This window comes from Brachyhypopomus gauderio, chromosome 10 (genome assembly GCF_052324685.1).
Source record: "Brachyhypopomus gauderio isolate BG-103 chromosome 10, BGAUD_0.2, whole genome shotgun sequence".
Lineage (NCBI taxonomy): Eukaryota > Metazoa > Chordata > Actinopteri > Gymnotiformes > Hypopomidae > Brachyhypopomus > Brachyhypopomus gauderio.
Genome location: NC_135220.1, coordinates 7,908,397 through 7,926,205, shown reverse-complemented (window position 1 = coordinate 7,926,205; position 17,809 = coordinate 7,908,397). Strand labels below are relative to the sequence as shown.

The 17,809-nt window shown below is 41.6% G+C and overlaps 11 non-coding genes across 11 annotated transcripts; all 11 read right to left on the bottom strand.

Annotated features, from left to right (window-relative positions):
- Nucleotides 1–5,315: 5,315 nt before the first annotated feature.
- On the bottom strand, nucleotides 5,316–5,387 carry trnam-cau (transfer RNA methionine (anticodon CAU)). Its single transcript has one exon. It is a non-coding gene; the product is annotated as a tRNA-Met (tRNA).
- Nucleotides 5,388–5,394: 7 nt separating this feature from the next.
- Nucleotides 5,395–5,467, bottom strand: trnar-ccu (transfer RNA arginine (anticodon CCU)). Its single transcript has one exon. It is a non-coding gene; the product is annotated as a tRNA-Arg (tRNA).
- A 981-nt stretch (nucleotides 5,468–6,448) lies between these two features.
- trnar-ccu (transfer RNA arginine (anticodon CCU)) lies at nucleotides 6,449–6,521 on the bottom strand. The gene has a single exon. It is a non-coding gene; the product is annotated as a tRNA-Arg (tRNA).
- Nucleotides 6,522–7,502: 981 nt separating this feature from the next.
- On the bottom strand, nucleotides 7,503–7,575 carry trnar-ccu (transfer RNA arginine (anticodon CCU)). The gene has a single exon. It is a non-coding gene; the product is annotated as a tRNA-Arg (tRNA).
- Nucleotides 7,576–8,556: 981 nt separating this feature from the next.
- trnar-ccu (transfer RNA arginine (anticodon CCU)) lies at nucleotides 8,557–8,629 on the bottom strand. Its single transcript has one exon. It is a non-coding gene; the product is annotated as a tRNA-Arg (tRNA).
- Nucleotides 8,630–12,036: 3,407 nt separating this feature from the next.
- Nucleotides 12,037–12,109, bottom strand: trnar-ccu (transfer RNA arginine (anticodon CCU)). The gene has a single exon. It is a non-coding gene; the product is annotated as a tRNA-Arg (tRNA).
- An 899-nt stretch (nucleotides 12,110–13,008) lies between these two features.
- Nucleotides 13,009–13,080, bottom strand: trnam-cau (transfer RNA methionine (anticodon CAU)). Its single transcript has one exon. It is a non-coding gene; the product is annotated as a tRNA-Met (tRNA).
- A 7-nt stretch (nucleotides 13,081–13,087) lies between these two features.
- trnar-ccu (transfer RNA arginine (anticodon CCU)) lies at nucleotides 13,088–13,160 on the bottom strand. The gene has a single exon. It is a non-coding gene; the product is annotated as a tRNA-Arg (tRNA).
- Nucleotides 13,161–14,141: 981 nt separating this feature from the next.
- Nucleotides 14,142–14,214, bottom strand: trnar-ccu (transfer RNA arginine (anticodon CCU)). The gene has a single exon. It is a non-coding gene; the product is annotated as a tRNA-Arg (tRNA).
- Nucleotides 14,215–15,195: 981 nt separating this feature from the next.
- trnar-ccu (transfer RNA arginine (anticodon CCU)) lies at nucleotides 15,196–15,268 on the bottom strand. Its single transcript has one exon. It is a non-coding gene; the product is annotated as a tRNA-Arg (tRNA).
- Nucleotides 15,269–16,249: 981 nt separating this feature from the next.
- trnar-ccu (transfer RNA arginine (anticodon CCU)) lies at nucleotides 16,250–16,322 on the bottom strand. The gene has a single exon. It is a non-coding gene; the product is annotated as a tRNA-Arg (tRNA).
- Nucleotides 16,323–17,809: the final 1,487 nt, after the last annotated feature.

The window sequence follows — 17,809 nt, the reverse complement described above, 5'->3', positions numbered from 1 at the left end:
ATGGACAAAGCAGAGCCAAGGCTAGGCAGTAGACACACAGGCTAAACCGACTGTCTGCGAGCTGCAAAGAGACGTCACCTAGGTCACACCAGATTAAAACTGTGTCTGTTCCTCGAGTACCAAAAAATTATTCTCGCAGTTAGTAGACAAAATTTGATCAATTTTCAATTCAATTACGCTCCCTCAGAGAGTAGTTTAAATCTGAAACTAGGACTGTAACTATGACTGATGAAACTAGATCCCAGTCATCTAAAGCATTGTTTGTTAATGAAATGAATACAGATCATAATCTATGCATGCTTTGCTTGACAGAAACCTGGAACCGGGCAGACAATTGAATGGCCGTAAACGAAGCTTCTCCTTCTGGATATAGATATGTTCATAACCCCCATCCAAATGGTCAAGGAGGTGGTGTCTCCACAATATATGACTCTGATATAGGCATTTCTCAAAAATTTGGCTTCAAGTTTAATTCTTTTGAACATCTTATCCTCACTGTATCAAATGTATCAAATTTAACAACCAACAAAGTGTCACAGTTGTTTATGTTAATTACTATTCATACTCTGAGTTCTTGCAGGAGTTTTCAGACTTTCTGTCTCATGTAGTGCCATCAGCCGATAAGGTGATTATAGTTGGTGATTTTAACATCTATTTTGAAAACCTATGTGACTCTTTTAGCATAAAATTTCAATTTCAATTTCTTGAAATTTTTAATTTCAAAGCAATTCTTGATTCAATGGGTATCACTCAGAACATGGTGGGTCCTACGCATAATAGTCATACTTTAGACTTGGTCTTATCATTTGGTAGTAACATATGCAGTTTAGCAATTCTTCCTCAGAGTGAGGCCATTTCTGACCACAGCCTCATAATGTACAAGTTGTATTTGACTGACGGTATTCATCGGCCGCACTGCTACCAAATTAAACTAACTATAACACCCAGTACCATAGCCACTCTCACTGATATTTTACAGAGTATGACAAACATTGATCCACCTGTAGCTCTGGAAGGACTAGAGTGCTTTGCCGAGCATGTTGACACTTCTCTTCATACAGCTTTAGACAAGGTTGCGCCATTAGGAGAGCCACTGAGAGAAAAATAGCGCCATGGTACAACGAGCACATGCGTAGTCTCAAACGAGCCATGCAGATCCTGGAGTGTAAATGGTGAAATTCAAAGTTAAAAGTGTATAGACTATCATGGAAAAGCAGCCTTATTGAATATAAGCATGCCCTCCAAATGGCAAAATCCTCATACTTATCAGCTTTAATAGAAAAACATTAAAACAATTCAGGACTCCTATTTAAAACTGTTTCCAGCCTTATGAGGAGCCATGAACAAATCAATTCACTAATTACACTAGAATGTAGCAGTAGCAATTTTATGAAATTCTTTAATGATAAGATTGGTAAAATTAGGGAAAAAATTTGTTGTGCTATCTCAGAGCCTGTTAACATGCCAATGTACCTTGACAGTTGTCTGGTCAGCTCTGATGCCCTGTTAGAGTCCTTCTCCCCAATTGGTCATGAGGAGCTTATTTCATTGATGGAATCTGCTAAGCCCTCCACATGCGTTCCCTTTTGAGACTTGGTCTTCCCGAGGTTTTTTCCTATTACCCTCCATCATAGGGAGTTTTTCCTTGCCACTGTGCCCTTTGGATTGCTCATTAGGGATTTGGACACATAAGATTGTTAATCTTATAAATCCTGTAAAGATTGCACAGCTGCTTTGTGACATGTGTTGTGAAAAGCACTATACAAATAAATTTGATTTGATTTGACTTGATGCATACTAGATGCCGTACCAACCCATCTACTTAAAGAATTACTGCATAGCAATGTAGAACCTTTGCTTATATACATAATATCGCCAAGCTGAGACACTTACTTTCATTAGCTGATGCAGAGAAGCTGGTCCATGCTTTTGTCTCATCAAGATTGGACTACAGTAATAGTCTTCTAATTGGATGCTTTAAACAGTCCATAAAGAAGCTACAACTTGTAAAAAATGCTGCAGCTAGAGTCCTAACTAAGGCTAGAAAATTAGATCATATTATTTCCACTCTCAGCATTACACTGGCTTCAAATTAAATATCGAATTGAATTTATTTTATTTTATTATATTTTTTTATTTAAATTATTCTGTTAACCTATAAGGCGTTAAATGGTCTTGCCCCACAATATGTGAGTGAACTCATTGCTTACTACAACCCATCTTGCCCTTTGCGAGATGGGTTGTAATACAAATTGCTGGATTTCTCCTATGGCCCATTTCCACTAGGGCCTGCTTGGCGCGGTACGGTTCGTTTCGCGACGGTTTGTGAGTGTTTCCATTAGTACCAGGTCCCAGTTAGCCGGTCCCTTTGGGTACTATTTTCGTACCTACTCGCTCGAGGTTCTAACCGTTCCGAAGCGGTACAGTTCTGTGACGTGGAGGAACAGCATGACACTGATTGGCCAGGGAGTGTCGTCACAGGTTGCGTCACAGGAGAGCGACTCCTCCGCTATGCTATGGACTCCTCAGCCATTTTTAAAACCCAAGGAGCGAAGTCTGTTCCCTGGTCAAACGCCGAGGTACAAACCTTTCTGTTAATAATCAGCGATCAAAAAATCCTGGGCGAACTGGACGGTGACACTAGAAATGTAAAGGTTTTTAGCGAGGTTTCTGCGCTAATGGCCACTCATGGCTACCAGCGGTCCGTTCAGCAGTGCCGGTCGGTCCAAGCTAAAAAAGCTTAAAAGCGATTACCGGGCGGTGAAGGACCATAACGGACGCAGCGGAGCAAACCGCAAAGACTGGAAATGGTTCCAGCAAATGGATGTCATATACGGTCACCGGCCAGCCAGTAATGGAAGAGAGAACGTGCTGGACACGACAATGTCGGTGCTGGAGGCCACGGAGAATGGTGAGTGTATTGTGATTTCAGTTTTACTAGGCTCGTAAAAGATGTAATATGAACGTAATATGAATGCATCTATTGTAAACGCAGGAATTTAGAGCTGTGTTTGTAGTTAATGTTACCACCACAGTCACTACTGTACAATAGCTAGCTCTTAGCCTTGCTAGTTGCTAGTTAGCTGTAGCCATAAACAAAGCATGAGCAGCGATGACGTGCTACACATTTTGTGCAGTTACGCTATATTGTTGTTGCTTTCACGGGAATGCTTGTGTTTAATATTTGTTATTTTTTACGTTCAAGATTCCCCTTCCACTGACGAGGCGAGTGAAGTTGGCGGAAAATGTTTCCTTCAACCGGGCTTTCCTCGGGGTGCTTGGCGAACTTGTGAACACCATGCGAGACAGACGCCAGTAAAAGCACACAAAATGTTGCTTGTAGTACTATAAATATTTATTTCATATAAAGCTATACGTTATTTTTAGGTAATTTGCTTTTTGCACTTTTTTAAACTATAACTATATTATTTACATATTTTGTACTTTAAATATCTATATTTCATAATAAAGTTTGATTTCATTTGATTGTATGACTGATGCTTTTTATGCAGGGTGTGTTCAGCCTGTTTGAGTAATACCAAATTATTATCAATAATTAGAGCAACCACATACATTAATGAAGATAAAGATAAATAATATACAATAATGGTATGTGTTAAGGGGCATCGACCGGTGTTGTGGTCGCATACAAATGATGTCACGACACTACAACCCGCGCGCCAACAACGACTCCACCCACATTGTGGTGGTCTACCATTGTAATGGAAACACAACGCGACCGTACCGTTCCGTTGCGAATCGATCTGTATCGAACCGTACCGCGCCAAGCAGGCCCTAGTGGAAATGCGCCACTAGTTCCAAAAATTTGTAAGACTATAGCCGAAGGCAGAGCTTTCTCCCTTAAAGCCCCTCAATTATGGAATAGCCTTCCAGCTCCTATCTGAGATTCTGATACAGTTCCAATCTTTAAATATAGACTTAAGACTTTCCTATTTAATCAAGCCTTAAGTTAATATTCCCCTTGTAAGGTGTGGGGCTCGGGGCCCCCAGACGTTGAGATTTGCAGAAATGCTTTCTAGGATTTTAATTATGTTTTAATTGCTGGGGATTTTAATATTCACATGGATATATCCACAAATCCAATCACTTCAGAATTCATGAGGATGCTTAACTCTTTTGATCTCATACAGCATGTATCAAGCCCAATTCATAAGCACGGCTTAAAAGCTTGGCAAACATGCTTTTAAGTTTTGAAATTTCCAGGTCTACTTCTAAACATCTTGTCGAGTACCATTTTCATTCACTTTCTTGAAAGGGACTTAATTTTTTTACAACACAAGCTTGAATTTGTAGGTTATTTTGAGTGTCTATTGGGATTTGCTAGAGAGGATGGTTTCGATTCATCAACCTCTGGGTTATGGGCCCAGCACGCTTCCGCTGCGCCACTCTGCTTTTCCAGCACCCCAGATGGGACTCGAACCCACAATGCCTGTCTTAGAAGGCCAGTGACTTATCCATTAGGCCACTGGGGCTCGTCGTAAAGCTTGCGGATGTCCAGTACCCACGATGAACGCAACCTATACTTCTGGAATATATCAGAGGGCTCTGTTCTCAGTACAGTCTATTCTAGTCAGACATCTGAGAGACAGAAAAATGAAAAGTCAGTACAATGCTTCAACTCAATTTTGTTTCTGTACTGCTTTGTGCAAACACGACCATAGCTGAAGGGAATTAGCAGATCTTTTGTCATTTCAATCTTTCTGGATTTCAGTTTCCCTTTCACCCAATCTTTGACATCCAGTGACATTTGAAAAATCCACACGTTGTTCCGCGTCACCTCTTTTGGCCAAATATGTAGGAGAAGTCTGGAGGTCCTGGAGAAGATTCAGCAAGAGATCTTTGATAAGATAGGCCAGTGTAACACATCTCTCGATATTACCCCTTGTCATCACACCATCTGTTGTCAGCAAATCAACCTCATGGCTCAAGGGAATTAGCAGATCTTTTGTACAAGCATATGAACATATCAGTTTTTTAAGTTTTGAAATTTCCAGGTCTACTTCTAAACATCTTGTCGAGCACCATTTTCATTCACTTTCTTGAAAGGGACTTAAATTATTTACAACACAAGCTTGAATTTGTAGGTTATTTTGAGTGTCTATTGGGATTTGCTAGAGTGAAGCATGAAGTGCCTTGAAGAGTTTCATTAAATTAAATCATTGAAAGAAATGCTATAGAATGAATTCACCCTGTCTTTAGAGGCTTTCTATCAATTTTTGACTCACACCCCTCTGACATTGAAAGGTGTGCTATTTTTGGACTAAAGGAATGCTTTTTTAGGACTAAAGCTGACTTAGCAGAGGATGGTTTCGATCCATCGACCTCTGGGTTATGGGCCCAGCACGCTTCCACTGCGCCACTCTGCTTTCCCAGCACCCCAGATGGGACTCGAACCTACAATCCCTGGCTTAGGAGGCCAGTGCCTTATCCATTAGGCCACTGGGGCTCTTGCTAAAGCTTGCGGATGTCCAGTACCCACGATGAACGCAACCTATACTTCTGGAATATATCAGAGGGCTCTGTTCTCAGTACAGTCTATTCTAGTCAGACACCTGAGAGACAGAAAAATGAAAAGTCAGTACAATGCTTCAACTCAATTTTGTTTCTGTACTGCTTTGTGCAAACACGACCATAGCTGAAGGGAATTAGCAGATCTTTTGTCATTTCAATCATTATGAATTTCAGTTTCCCTTTCACCCACTGAGCAGGGGACTTAGCAGATCTTTTGTATTTTCAATCTTTCTGGATTTCAGTTTCCCTTTCACCCAATCTTTGACATCCAGTGACATTTGAAAAATCCACACGTTGTTCCGCGTCACCTCTTTTGGCCAAATATGTAGGAGAAGTCTGGAGGTCCTGGAGAAGATTCAGCAAGAGATCTTTGATAAGATAGGCCAGTGTAACACATCTCTCGACATTACCCCTTGTCATCACGCCATCTGTTGTCAGCAAATCAACCTCATGGCTCAAGGGAATTGGCAGATCTTTTGTACAAGCATATGAACATATCAGCTTGGCAAACATGCTTTTAAGTTTTGAAATTTCCAGGTCTACTTCTAAACATCTTGTCGAGCACCATTTTCATTCACTTTCTTGAAAGGGACTTACATTTTTTACAACACAAGCTTGAATTTGTAGGTTATTTTGAGTGTCTATTGGGATTTGCTAGAGTGAAGCATGAAGTGCCTTGAAGAGTTTCATTAAATTAAAACATTGAAAGAAATGCTATAGAGTGAATTCATCCTGTCTTTAGAGGCTTTCTATCAATTTTTGACTCACACCCCTCTGACATTGAAAGGTGTGCTATTTTTGGACTAAAGGAATGCTTTTTTAGGACTAAAGCTGACTTAGCAGAGGATGGTTTCGATCCATCGACCTCTGGGTTATGGGCCCAGCACGCTTCCGCTGCGCCACTCTGCTTTCCCAGCACCCCAGATGGGACTCGAACCCACAAGCCCTGGCTTAGGAGGCCAGTGCCTTATCCATTAGGCCACTGGGGCTCTTGCTAAAGCTTGCGGATGTCCAGTACCCACGATGAACGCAACCTATACTTCTGGAATATATCAGAGGGCTCTGTTCTCAGTACAGTCTATTCTAGTCAGACACCTGAGAGACAGAAAAATGAAAAGTCAGTACAATGCTTCAACTCAATTTTGTTTCTGTACTGCTTTGTGCAAACACGACCATAGCTGAAGGGAATTAGCAGATCTTTTGTCATTTCAATCATTATGAATTTCAGTTTCCCTTTCACCCACTGAGCAGGGGACTTAGCAGATCTTTTGTATTTTCAATCTTTCTGGATTTCAGTTTCCCTTTCACCCAATCTTTGGCATCCAGTGACATTTGAAAAATCCACACGTTGTTCCGCGTCACCTCTTTTGGCCAAATATGTAGGAGAAGTCTGGAGGTCCTGGAGAAGATTCAGCAAGAGATCTTTGATAAGATAGGCCAGTGTAACACATCTCTCGACATTACCCCTTGTCATCACGCCATCTGTTGTCAGCAAATCAACCTCATGGCTCAAGGGAATTAGCAGATCTTTTGTACAAGCATATGAACATATCAACTTGGCAAACATGCTTTTAAGTTTTGAAATTTCCAGGTCTACTTCTAAACATCTTGTCGAGCACCATTTTCATTCACTTTCTTGAAAGGGACTTAAATTTTTTACAACACAAGCTTGAATTTGTAGGTTATTTTGAGTGTCTATTGGGATTTGCTAGAGTGAAGCATGAAGTCCCTTGAAGAGTTTCATTAAATTAAAACATTGAAAGAAATGCTATAGAGTGAATTCACCCTGTCTTTAGAGGCTTTCTATCAATTTTTGACTCACACCCCTCTGACATTGAAAGGTGTGCTATTTTTGGACTAAAGGAATGCTTTTTTAGGACTAAAGCTGACCTAGCAGAGGATGGTTTCGATCCATCGACCTCTGGGTTATGGGCCCAGCACGCTTCCGCTGCGCCACTCTGCTTTCCCTGCACCCCAGATGGGACTCGAACCCACAATCCCTGGCTTAGGAGGCCAGTGCCTTATCCATTAGGCCACTGGGGCTCTTGCTAAAGCTTGCGGATGTCCAGTACCCACGATGAACGCAACCTATACTTCTGGAATATATCAGAGGGCTCTGTTCTCAGTACAGTCTATTCTAGTCAGACACCTGAGAGACAGAAAAATGAAAAGTCAGTACAATGCTTCAACTCAATTTTGTTTCTGTACTGCTTTGTGCAAACACGACCATAGCTGAAGGGAATTAGCAGATCTTTTGTCATTTCAATCATTATGAATTTCAGTTTCCCTTTCACCCACTGAGCAGGGGACTTAGCAGATCTTTTGTATTTTCAATCTTTCTGGATTTCAGTTTCCCTTTCACCCAATCTTTGGCATCCAGTGACATTTGAAAAATCCACACGTTGTTCCGCGTCACCTCTTTTGGCCAAATATGTAGGAGAAGTCTGGAGGTCCTGGAGAAGATTCAGCAAGAGATCTTTGATAAGATAGGCCAGTGTAACACATCTCTCGACATTACCCCTTGTCATCACGCCATCTGTTGTCAGCAAATCAACCTCATGGCTCAAGGGAATTAGCAGATCTTTTGTACAAGCATATGAACATATCAACTTGGCAAACATGCTTTTAAGTTTTGAAATTTCCAGGTCTACTTCTAAACATCTTGTCGAGCACCATTTTCATTCACTTTCTTGAAAGGGACTTACATTTTTTACAACACAAGCTTGAATTTGTAGGTTATTTTGAGTGTCTATTGGGATTTGCTAGAGTGAAGCATGAAGTGCCTTGAAGAGTTTCATTAAATTAAAACATTGAAAGAAATGCTATAGAGTGAATTCATCCTGTCTTTAGAGGCTTTCTATCAATTTTTGACTCACACCCCTCTGACATTGAAAGGTGTGCTATTTTTGGACTAAAGGAATGCTTTTTTAGGACTAAAGCTGACTTAGCAGAGGATGGTTTCGATCCATCGACCTCTGGGTTATGGGCCCAGCACGCTTCCGCTGCGCCACTCTGCTTTCCCAGCACCCCAGATGGGACTCGAACCCACAATCCCTGGCTTAGGAGGCCAGTGCCTTATCCATTAGGCCACTGGGGCTCTTGCTTAAGCTTGCGGATGTCCAGTACCCACGATGAACGCAACCTATACTTCTGGAATATATCAGAGGGCTCTGTTCTCAGTACAGTCTATTCTAGTCAGACACCTGAGAGACAGAAAAATGAAAAGTCAGTACAATGCTTCAACTCAATTTTGTTTCTGTACTGCTTTGTGCAAACACGACCATAGCTGAAGGGAATTAGCAGATCTTTTGTCATTTCAATCATTATGAATTTCAGTTTCCCTTTCACCCACTGAGCAGAGGACTTAGCAGATCTTTTGTATTTTCAATCTTTCTGGATTTCAGTTTCCCTTTCACCCAATCTTTGACATCCAGTGACATTTGAAAAATACACACGTTGTTCCGCGTCACCTCTTTTGGCCAAATATGTAGAAGTCTGGAGGTCCTGGAGAAGATTCAGCAAGAGATCTTTGATAAGATAGGCCAGTGTAACACATCTCTCGACATTACCCCTTGTCATCACGCCATCTGTTGTCAGCAAATCAACCTCATGGCTCAAGGGAATTAGCAGATCTTTTGTCATTTCAATCATTATGAATTTCAGTTTCCCTTTCACCCACTGAGCAGAGGACTTAGCAGATCTTTTGTATTTTCAATCTTTCTGGATTTCAGTTTCCCTTTCACCCAATCTTTGACATCCAGTGACATTTGAAAAATACACACGTTGTTCCGCGTCACCTCTTTTGGCCAAATATGTAGAAGTCTGGAGGTCCTGGAGAAGATTCAGCAAGAGATCTTTGATAAGATAGGCCAGTGTAACACATCTCTCGACATTACCCCTTGTCATCACGCCATCTGTTGTCAGCAAATCAACCTCATGGCTCAAGGGAATTAGCAGATCTTTTGTACAAGCATATGAACATATCAACTTGGCAAACATGCTTTTAAGTTTTGAAATTTCCAGGTCTACTTCTAAACATCTTGTCGAGCACCATTTTCATTCACTTTCTTGAAAGGGACTTACATTTTTTACAACACAAGCTTGAATTTGTAGGTTATTTTGAGTGTCTATTGGGATTTGCTAGAGTGAAGCATGAAGTGCCTTGAAGAGTTTCATTAAATTAAAACATTGAAAGAAATGCTATAGAGTGAATTCACCCTGTCTTTAGAGGCTTTCTATCAATTTTTGACTCACACCCCTCTGACATTGAAAGGTGTGCTATTTTTGGACTAAAGGAATGCTTTTTTAGGACTAAAGCTGACTTAGCAGAGGATGGTTTCGATCCATCGACCTCTGGGTTATGGGCCCAGCACGCTTCCGCTGCGCCACTCTGCTTTCCCAGCACCCCAGATGGGACTCGAACTCACATTCCCTGGCTTAGGAGGCCAGTGCCTTATGCATTAGGCCACTGGGGCTCTTGCTAAAGCTTGCGGATGTCCAGTACCCACGATGAACGCAACCTATACTTCTGGAATATATCAGAGGGCTCTGTTCTCAGTACAGTCTGTTCTAGTCAGACACCTGAGAGACAGAAAAATGAAAAGTCAGTACAATGCTTCAACTCAATTTTGTTTCTGTACTGCTTTGTGCAAACACGACCATAGCTGAAGGGAATTAGCAGATATTTTGTCATTTCAATCATTATGAATTTCAGTTTCCCTTTCACCCACTGAGCAGGGGACTTAGCAGATCTTTTGTATTTTCAATCTTTCTGGATTTCAGTTTCCCTTTCACCCAATCTTTGACATCCAGTGACATTTGAAAAATCCACACGTTGTTCCGCGTCACCTCTTTTGGCCAAATATGTAGAAGTCTGGAGGTCCTGGAGAAGATTCAGCAAGAGATCTTTGATAAGATAGGCCAATGTAACACATCTCTCGACATTACCCCTTGTCATCACGCCATCTGTTGTCAGCAAATCAACCTCATGGCTCAAGGGAATTGGCAGATCTTTTGTACAAGCATATGAACATATCAGCTTGGCAAACATGCTTTTAAGTTTTGAAATTTCCAGGTCTACTTCTAAACATCTTGTCGAGCACCATTTTCATTCACTTTCTTGAAAGGGACTTAAATTTTTTACAACACAAGCTTGAATTTGTAGGTTATTTTGAGTGTCTATTGGGATTTGCTAGAGTGAAGCATGAAGTGCCTTGAAGAGTTTCATTAAATTAAAACATTGAAAGAAATGCTATAGAGTGAATTCACCCTGTCTTTAGAGGCTTTCTATCAATTTTTGACTCACACCCCTCTGACATTGAAAGGTGTGCTATTTTTGGACTAAAGGAATGCTTTTTTAGGACTAAAGCTGACTTAGCAGAGGATGGTTTCGATCCATCGACCTCTGGGTTATGGGCCCAGCACGCTTCCGCTGCGCCACTCTGCTTTCCCAGCACCCCAGATGGGACTCGAACTCACATTCCCTGGCTTAGGAGGCCAGTGCCTTATGCATTAGGCCACTGGGGCTCTTGCTAAAGCTTGCGGATGTCCAGTACCCACGATGAACGCAACCTATACTTCTGGAATATATCAGAGGGCTCTGTTCTCAGTACAGTCTGTTCTAGTCAGACACCTGAGAGACAGAAAAATGAAAAGTCAGTACAATGCTTCAACTCAATTTTGTTTCTGTACTGCTTTGTGCAAACACGACCATAGCTGAAGGGAATTAGCAGATATTTTGTCATTTCAATCATTATGAATTTCAGTTTCCCTTTCACCCACTGAGCAGGGGACTTAGCAGATCTTTTGTATTTTCAATCTTTCTGGATTTCAGTTTCCCTTTCACCCAATCTTTGACATCCAGTGACATTTGAAAAATCCACACGTTGTTCCGCGTCACCTCTTTTGGCCAAATATGTAGAAGTCTGGAGGTCCTGGAGAAGATTCAGCAAGAGATCTTTGATAAGATAGGCCAATGTAACACATCTCTCGACATTACCCCTTGTCATCACGCCATCTGTTGTCAGCAAATCAACCTCATGGCTCAAGGGAATTGGCAGATCTTTTGTACAAGCATATGAACATATCAGCTTGGCAAACATGCTTTTAAGTTTTGAAATTTCCAGGTCTACTTCTAAACATCTTGTCGAGCACCATTTTCATTCACTTTCTTGAAAGGGACTTAAATTTTTTACAACACAAGCTTGAATTTGTAGGTTATTTTGAGTGTCTATTGGGATTTGCTAGAGTGAAGCATGAAGTGCCTTGAAGAGTTTCATTAAATTAAAACATTGAAAGAAATGCTATAGAGTGAATTCACCCTGTCTTTAGAGGCTTTCTATCAATTTTTGACTCACACCCCTCTGACATTGAAAGGTGTGCTATTTTTGGACTAAAGGAATGCTTTTTTAGGACTAAAGCTGACTTAGCAGAGGATGGTTTCGATCCATCGACCTCTGGGTTATGGGCCCAGCACGCTTCCGCTGCGCCACTCTGCTTTCCCAGCACCCCAGACGGGACTCGAACCCACAATCCCTGGCTTAGGAGGCCAGTGCCTTATCCATTAGGCCACTGGGGCTCTTGCTAAAGCTTGCGGATGTCCAGTACCCACGATGAACGCAACCTATACTTCTGGAATATATCAGAGGGCTCTGTTCTCAGTACAGTCTGTTCTAGTCAGACACCTGAGAGACAGAAAAATGAAAAGTCAGTACAATGCTTCAACTCAATTTTGTTTCTGTACTGCTTTGTGCAAACACGACCATAGCTGAAGGGAATTAGCAGATCTTTTGTCATTTCAATCATTATGAATTTCAGTTTCCCTTTCACCCACTGAGCAGGGGACTTAGCAGATCTTTTGTATTTTCAATCTTTCTGGATTTCAGTTTCCCTTTCACCCAATCTTTGACATCCAGTGACACTTGAAAAATCCACACGTTGTTCCGCGTCACCTCTTTTGGCCAAATATGTAGAAGTCTGGAGGTCCTGGAGAAGATTCAGCAAGAGATCTTTGATAAGATAGGCCAATGTAACACATCTCTCGACATTACCCCTTGTCATCACGCCATCTGTTATCAGCAAATCAACCTCATGGCTCAAGGGAATTGGCAGATCTTTTGTACAAGCATATGAACATATCAGCTTGGCAAACATGCTTTTAAGTTTTGAAATTTCCAGGTCTACTTCTAAACATCTTGTCGAGCACCATTTTCATTCACTTTCTTGAAAGGGACTTAAATTTTTTACAACACAAGCTTGAATTTGTAGGTTATTTTGAGTGTCTATTGGGATTTGCTAGAGTGAAGCATGAAGTGCCTTGAAGAGTTTCATTAAATTAAAACATTGAAAGAAATGCTATAGAGTGAATTCACCCTGTCTTTAGAGGCTTTCTATCAATTTTTGACTCACACCCCTCTGACATTGAAAGGTGTGCTATTTTTGGACTAAAGGAATGCTTTTTTAGGACTAAAGCTGACTTAGCAGAGGATGGTTTCGATCCATCGACCTCTGGGTTATGGGCCCAGCACGCTTCCACTGCGCCACTCTGCTTTCCCAGCACCCCAGATGGGACTCGAACCTACAATCCCTGGCTTAGGAGGCCAGTGCCTTATCCATTAGGCCACTGGGGCTCTTGCTAAAGCTTGCGGATGTCCAGTACCCACGATGAACGCAACCTATACTTCTGGAATATATCAGAGGGCTCTGTTCTCAGTACAGTCTATTCTAGTCAGACACCTGAGAGACAGAAAAATGAAAAGTCAGTACAATGCTTCAACTCAATTTTGTTTCTGTACTGCTTTGTGCAAACACGACCATAGCTGAAGGGAATTAGCAGATCTTTTGTCATTTCAATCATTATGAATTTCAGTTTCCCTTTCACCCACTGAGCAGGGGACTTAGCAGATCTTTTGTATTTTCAATCTTTCTGGATTTCAGTTTCCCTTTCACCCAATCTTTGACATCCAGTGACATTTGAAAAATCCACACGTTGTTCCGCGTCACCTCTTTTGGCCAAATATGTAGGAGAAGTCTGGAGGTCCTGGAGAAGATTCAGCAAGAGATCTTTGATAAGATAGGCCAGTGTAACACATCTCTCGACATTACCCCTTGTCATCACGCCATCTGTTGTCAGCAAATCAACCTCATGGCTCAAGGGAATTGGCAGATCTTTTGTACAAGCATATGAACATATCAGCTTGGCAAACATGCTTTTAAGTTTTGAAATTTCCAGGTCTACTTCTAAACATCTTGTCGAGCACCATTTTCATTCACTTTCTTGAAAGGGACTTACATTTTTTACAACACAAGCTTGAATTTGTAGGTTATTTTGAGTGTCTATTGGGATTTGCTAGAGTGAAGCATGAAGTGCCTTGAAGAGTTTCATTAAATTAAAACATTGAAAGAAATGCTATAGAGTGAATTCATCCTGTCTTTAGAGGCTTTCTATCAATTTTTGACTCACACCCCTCTGACATTGAAAGGTGTGCTATTTTTGGACTAAAGGAATGCTTTTTTAGGACTAAAGCTGACTTAGCAGAGGATGGTTTCGATCCATCGACCTCTGGGTTATGGGCCCAGCACGCTTCCGCTGCGCCACTCTGCTTTCCCAGCACCCCAGATGGGACTCGAACCCACAAGCCCTGGCTTAGGAGGCCAGTGCCTTATCCATTAGGCCACTGGGGCTCTTGCTAAAGCTTGCGGATGTCCAGTACCCACGATGAACGCAACCTATACTTCTGGAATATATCAGAGGGCTCTGTTCTCAGTACAGTCTATTCTAGTCAGACACCTGAGAGACAGAAAAATGAAAAGTCAGTACAATGCTTCAACTCAATTTTGTTTCTGTACTGCTTTGTGCAAACACGACCATAGCTGAAGGGAATTAGCAGATCTTTTGTCATTTCAATCATTATGAATTTCAGTTTCCCTTTCACCCACTGAGCAGGGGACTTAGCAGATCTTTTGTATTTTCAATCTTTCTGGATTTCAGTTTCCCTTTCACCCAATCTTTGGCATCCAGTGACATTTGAAAAATCCACACGTTGTTCCGCGTCACCTCTTTTGGCCAAATATGTAGGAGAAGTCTGGAGGTCCTGGAGAAGATTCAGCAAGAGATCTTTGATAAGATAGGCCAGTGTAACACATCTCTCGACATTACCCCTTGTCATCACGCCATCTGTTGTCAGCAAATCAACCTCATGGCTCAAGGGAATTAGCAGATCTTTTGTACAAGCATATGAACATATCAACTTGGCAAACATGCTTTTAAGTTTTGAAATTTCCAGGTCTACTTCTAAACATCTTGTCGAGCACCATTTTCATTCACTTTCTTGAAAGGGACTTAAATTTTTTACAACACAAGCTTGAATTTGTAGGTTATTTTGAGTGTCTATTGGGATTTGCTAGAGTGAAGCATGAAGTCCCTTGAAGAGTTTCATTAAATTAAAACATTGAAAGAAATGCTATAGAGTGAATTCACCCTGTCTTTAGAGGCTTTCTATCAATTTTTGACTCACACCCCTCTGACATTGAAAGGTGTGCTATTTTTGGACTAAAGGAATGCTTTTTTAGGACTAAAGCTGACCTAGCAGAGGATGGTTTCGATCCATCGACCTCTGGGTTATGGGCCCAGCACGCTTCCGCTGCGCCACTCTGCTTTCCCTGCACCCCAGATGGGACTCGAACCCACAATCCCTGGCTTAGGAGGCCAGTGCCTTATCCATTAGGCCACTGGGGCTCTTGCTAAAGCTTGCGGATGTCCAGTACCCACGATGAACGCAACCTATACTTCTGGAATATATCAGAGGGCTCTGTTCTCAGTACAGTCTATTCTAGTCAGACACCTGAGAGACAGAAAAATGAAAAGTCAGTACAATGCTTCAACTCAATTTTGTTTCTGTACTGCTTTGTGCAAACACGACCATAGCTGAAGGGAATTAGCAGATCTTTTGTCATTTCAATCATTATGAATTTCAGTTTCCCTTTCACCCACTGAGCAGGGGACTTAGCAGATCTTTTGTATTTTCAATCTTTCTGGATTTCAGTTTCCCTTTCACCCAATCTTTGGCATCCAGTGACATTTGAAAAATCCACACGTTGTTCCGCGTCACCTCTTTTGGCCAAATATGTAGGAGAAGTCTGGAGGTCCTGGAGAAGATTCAGCAAGAGATCTTTGATAAGATAGGCCAGTGTAACACATCTCTCGACATTACCCCTTGTCATCACGCCATCTGTTGTCAGCAAATCAACCTCATGGCTCAAGGGAATTAGCAGATCTTTTGTACAAGCATATGAACATATCAACTTGGCAAACATGCTTTTAAGTTTTGAAATTTCCAGGTCTACTTCTAAACATCTTGTCGAGCACCATTTTCATTCACTTTCTTGAAAGGGACTTACATTTTTTACAACACAAGCTTGAATTTGTAGGTTATTTTGAGTGTCTATTGGGATTTGCTAGAGTGAAGCATGAAGTGCCTTGAAGAGTTTCATTAAATTAAAACATTGAAAGAAATGCTATAGAGTGAATTCATCCTGTCTTTAGAGGCTTTCTATCAATTTTTGACTCACACCCCTCTGACATTGAAAGGTGTGCTATTTTTGGACTAAAGGAATGCTTTTTTAGGACTAAAGCTGACTTAGCAGAGGATGGTTTCGATCCATCGACCTCTGGGTTATGGGCCCAGCACGCTTCCGCTGCGCCACTCTGCTTTCCCAGCACCCCAGATGGGACTCGAACCCACAATCCCTGGCTTAGGAGGCCAGTGCCTTATCCATTAGGCCACTGGGGCTCTTGCTTAAGCTTGCGGATGTCCAGTACCCACGATGAACGCAACCTATACTTCTGGAATATATCAGAGGGCTCTGTTCTCAGTACAGTCTATTCTAGTCAGACACCTGAGAGACAGAAAAATGAAAAGTCAGTACAATGCTTCAACTCAATTTTGTTTCTGTACTGCTTTGTGCAAACACGACCATAGCTGAAGGGAATTAGCAGATCTTTTGTCATTTCAATCATTATGAATTTCAGTTTCCCTTTCACCCACTGAGCAGAGGACTTAGCAGATCTTTTGTATTTTCAATCTTTCTGGATTTCAGTTTCCCTTTCACCCAATCTTTGACATCCAGTGACATTTGAAAAATACACACGTTGTTCCGCGTCACCTCTTTTGGCCAAATATGTAGAAGTCTGGAGGTCCTGGAGAAGATTCAGCAAGAGATCTTTGATAAGATAGGCCAGTGTAACACATCTCTCGACATTACCCCTTGTCATCACGCCATCTGTTGTCAGCAAATCAACCTCATGGCTCAAGGGAATTAGCAGATCTTTTGTCATTTCAATCATTATGAATTTCAGTTTCCCTTTCACCCACTGAGCAGAGGACTTAGCAGATCTTTTGTATTTTCAATCTTTCTGGATTTCAGTTTCCCTTTCACCCAATCTTTGACATCCAGTGACATTTGAAAAATACACACGTTGTTCCGCGTCACCTCTTTTGGCCAAATATGTAGAAGTCTGGAGGTCCTGGAGAAGATTCAGCAAGAGATCTTTGATAAGATAGGCCAGTGTAACACATCTCTCGACATTACCCCTTGTCATCACGCCATCTGTTGTCAGCAAATCAACCTCATGGCTCAAGGGAATTAGCAGATCTTTTGTACAAGCATATGAACATATCAACTTGGCAAACATGCTTTTAAGTTTTGAAATTTCCAGGTCTACTTCTAAACATCTTGTCGAGCACCATTTTCATTCACTTTCTTGAAAGGGACTTACATTTTTTACAACACAAGCTTGAATTTGTAGGTTATTTTGAGTGTCTATTGGGATTTGCTAGAGTGAAGCATGAAGTGCCTTGAAGAGTTTCATTAAATTAAAACATTGAAAGAAATGCTATAGAGTGAATTCACCCTGTCTTTAGAGGCTTTCTATCAATTTTTGACTCACACCCCTCTGACATTGAAAGGTGTGCTATTTTTGGACTAAAGGAATGCTTTTTTAGGACTAAAGCTGACTTAGCAGAGGATGGTTTCGATCCATCGACCTCTGGGTTATGGGCCCAGCACGCTTCCGCTGCGCCACTCTGCTTTCCCAGCACCCCAGATGGGACTCGAACTCACATTCCCTGGCTTAGGAGGCCAGTGCCTTATGCATTAGGCCACTGGGGCTCTTGCTAAAGCTTGCGGATGTCCAGTACCCACGATGAACGCAACCTATACTTCTGGAATATATCAGAGGGCTCTGTTCTCAGTACAGTCTGTTCTAGTCAGACACCTG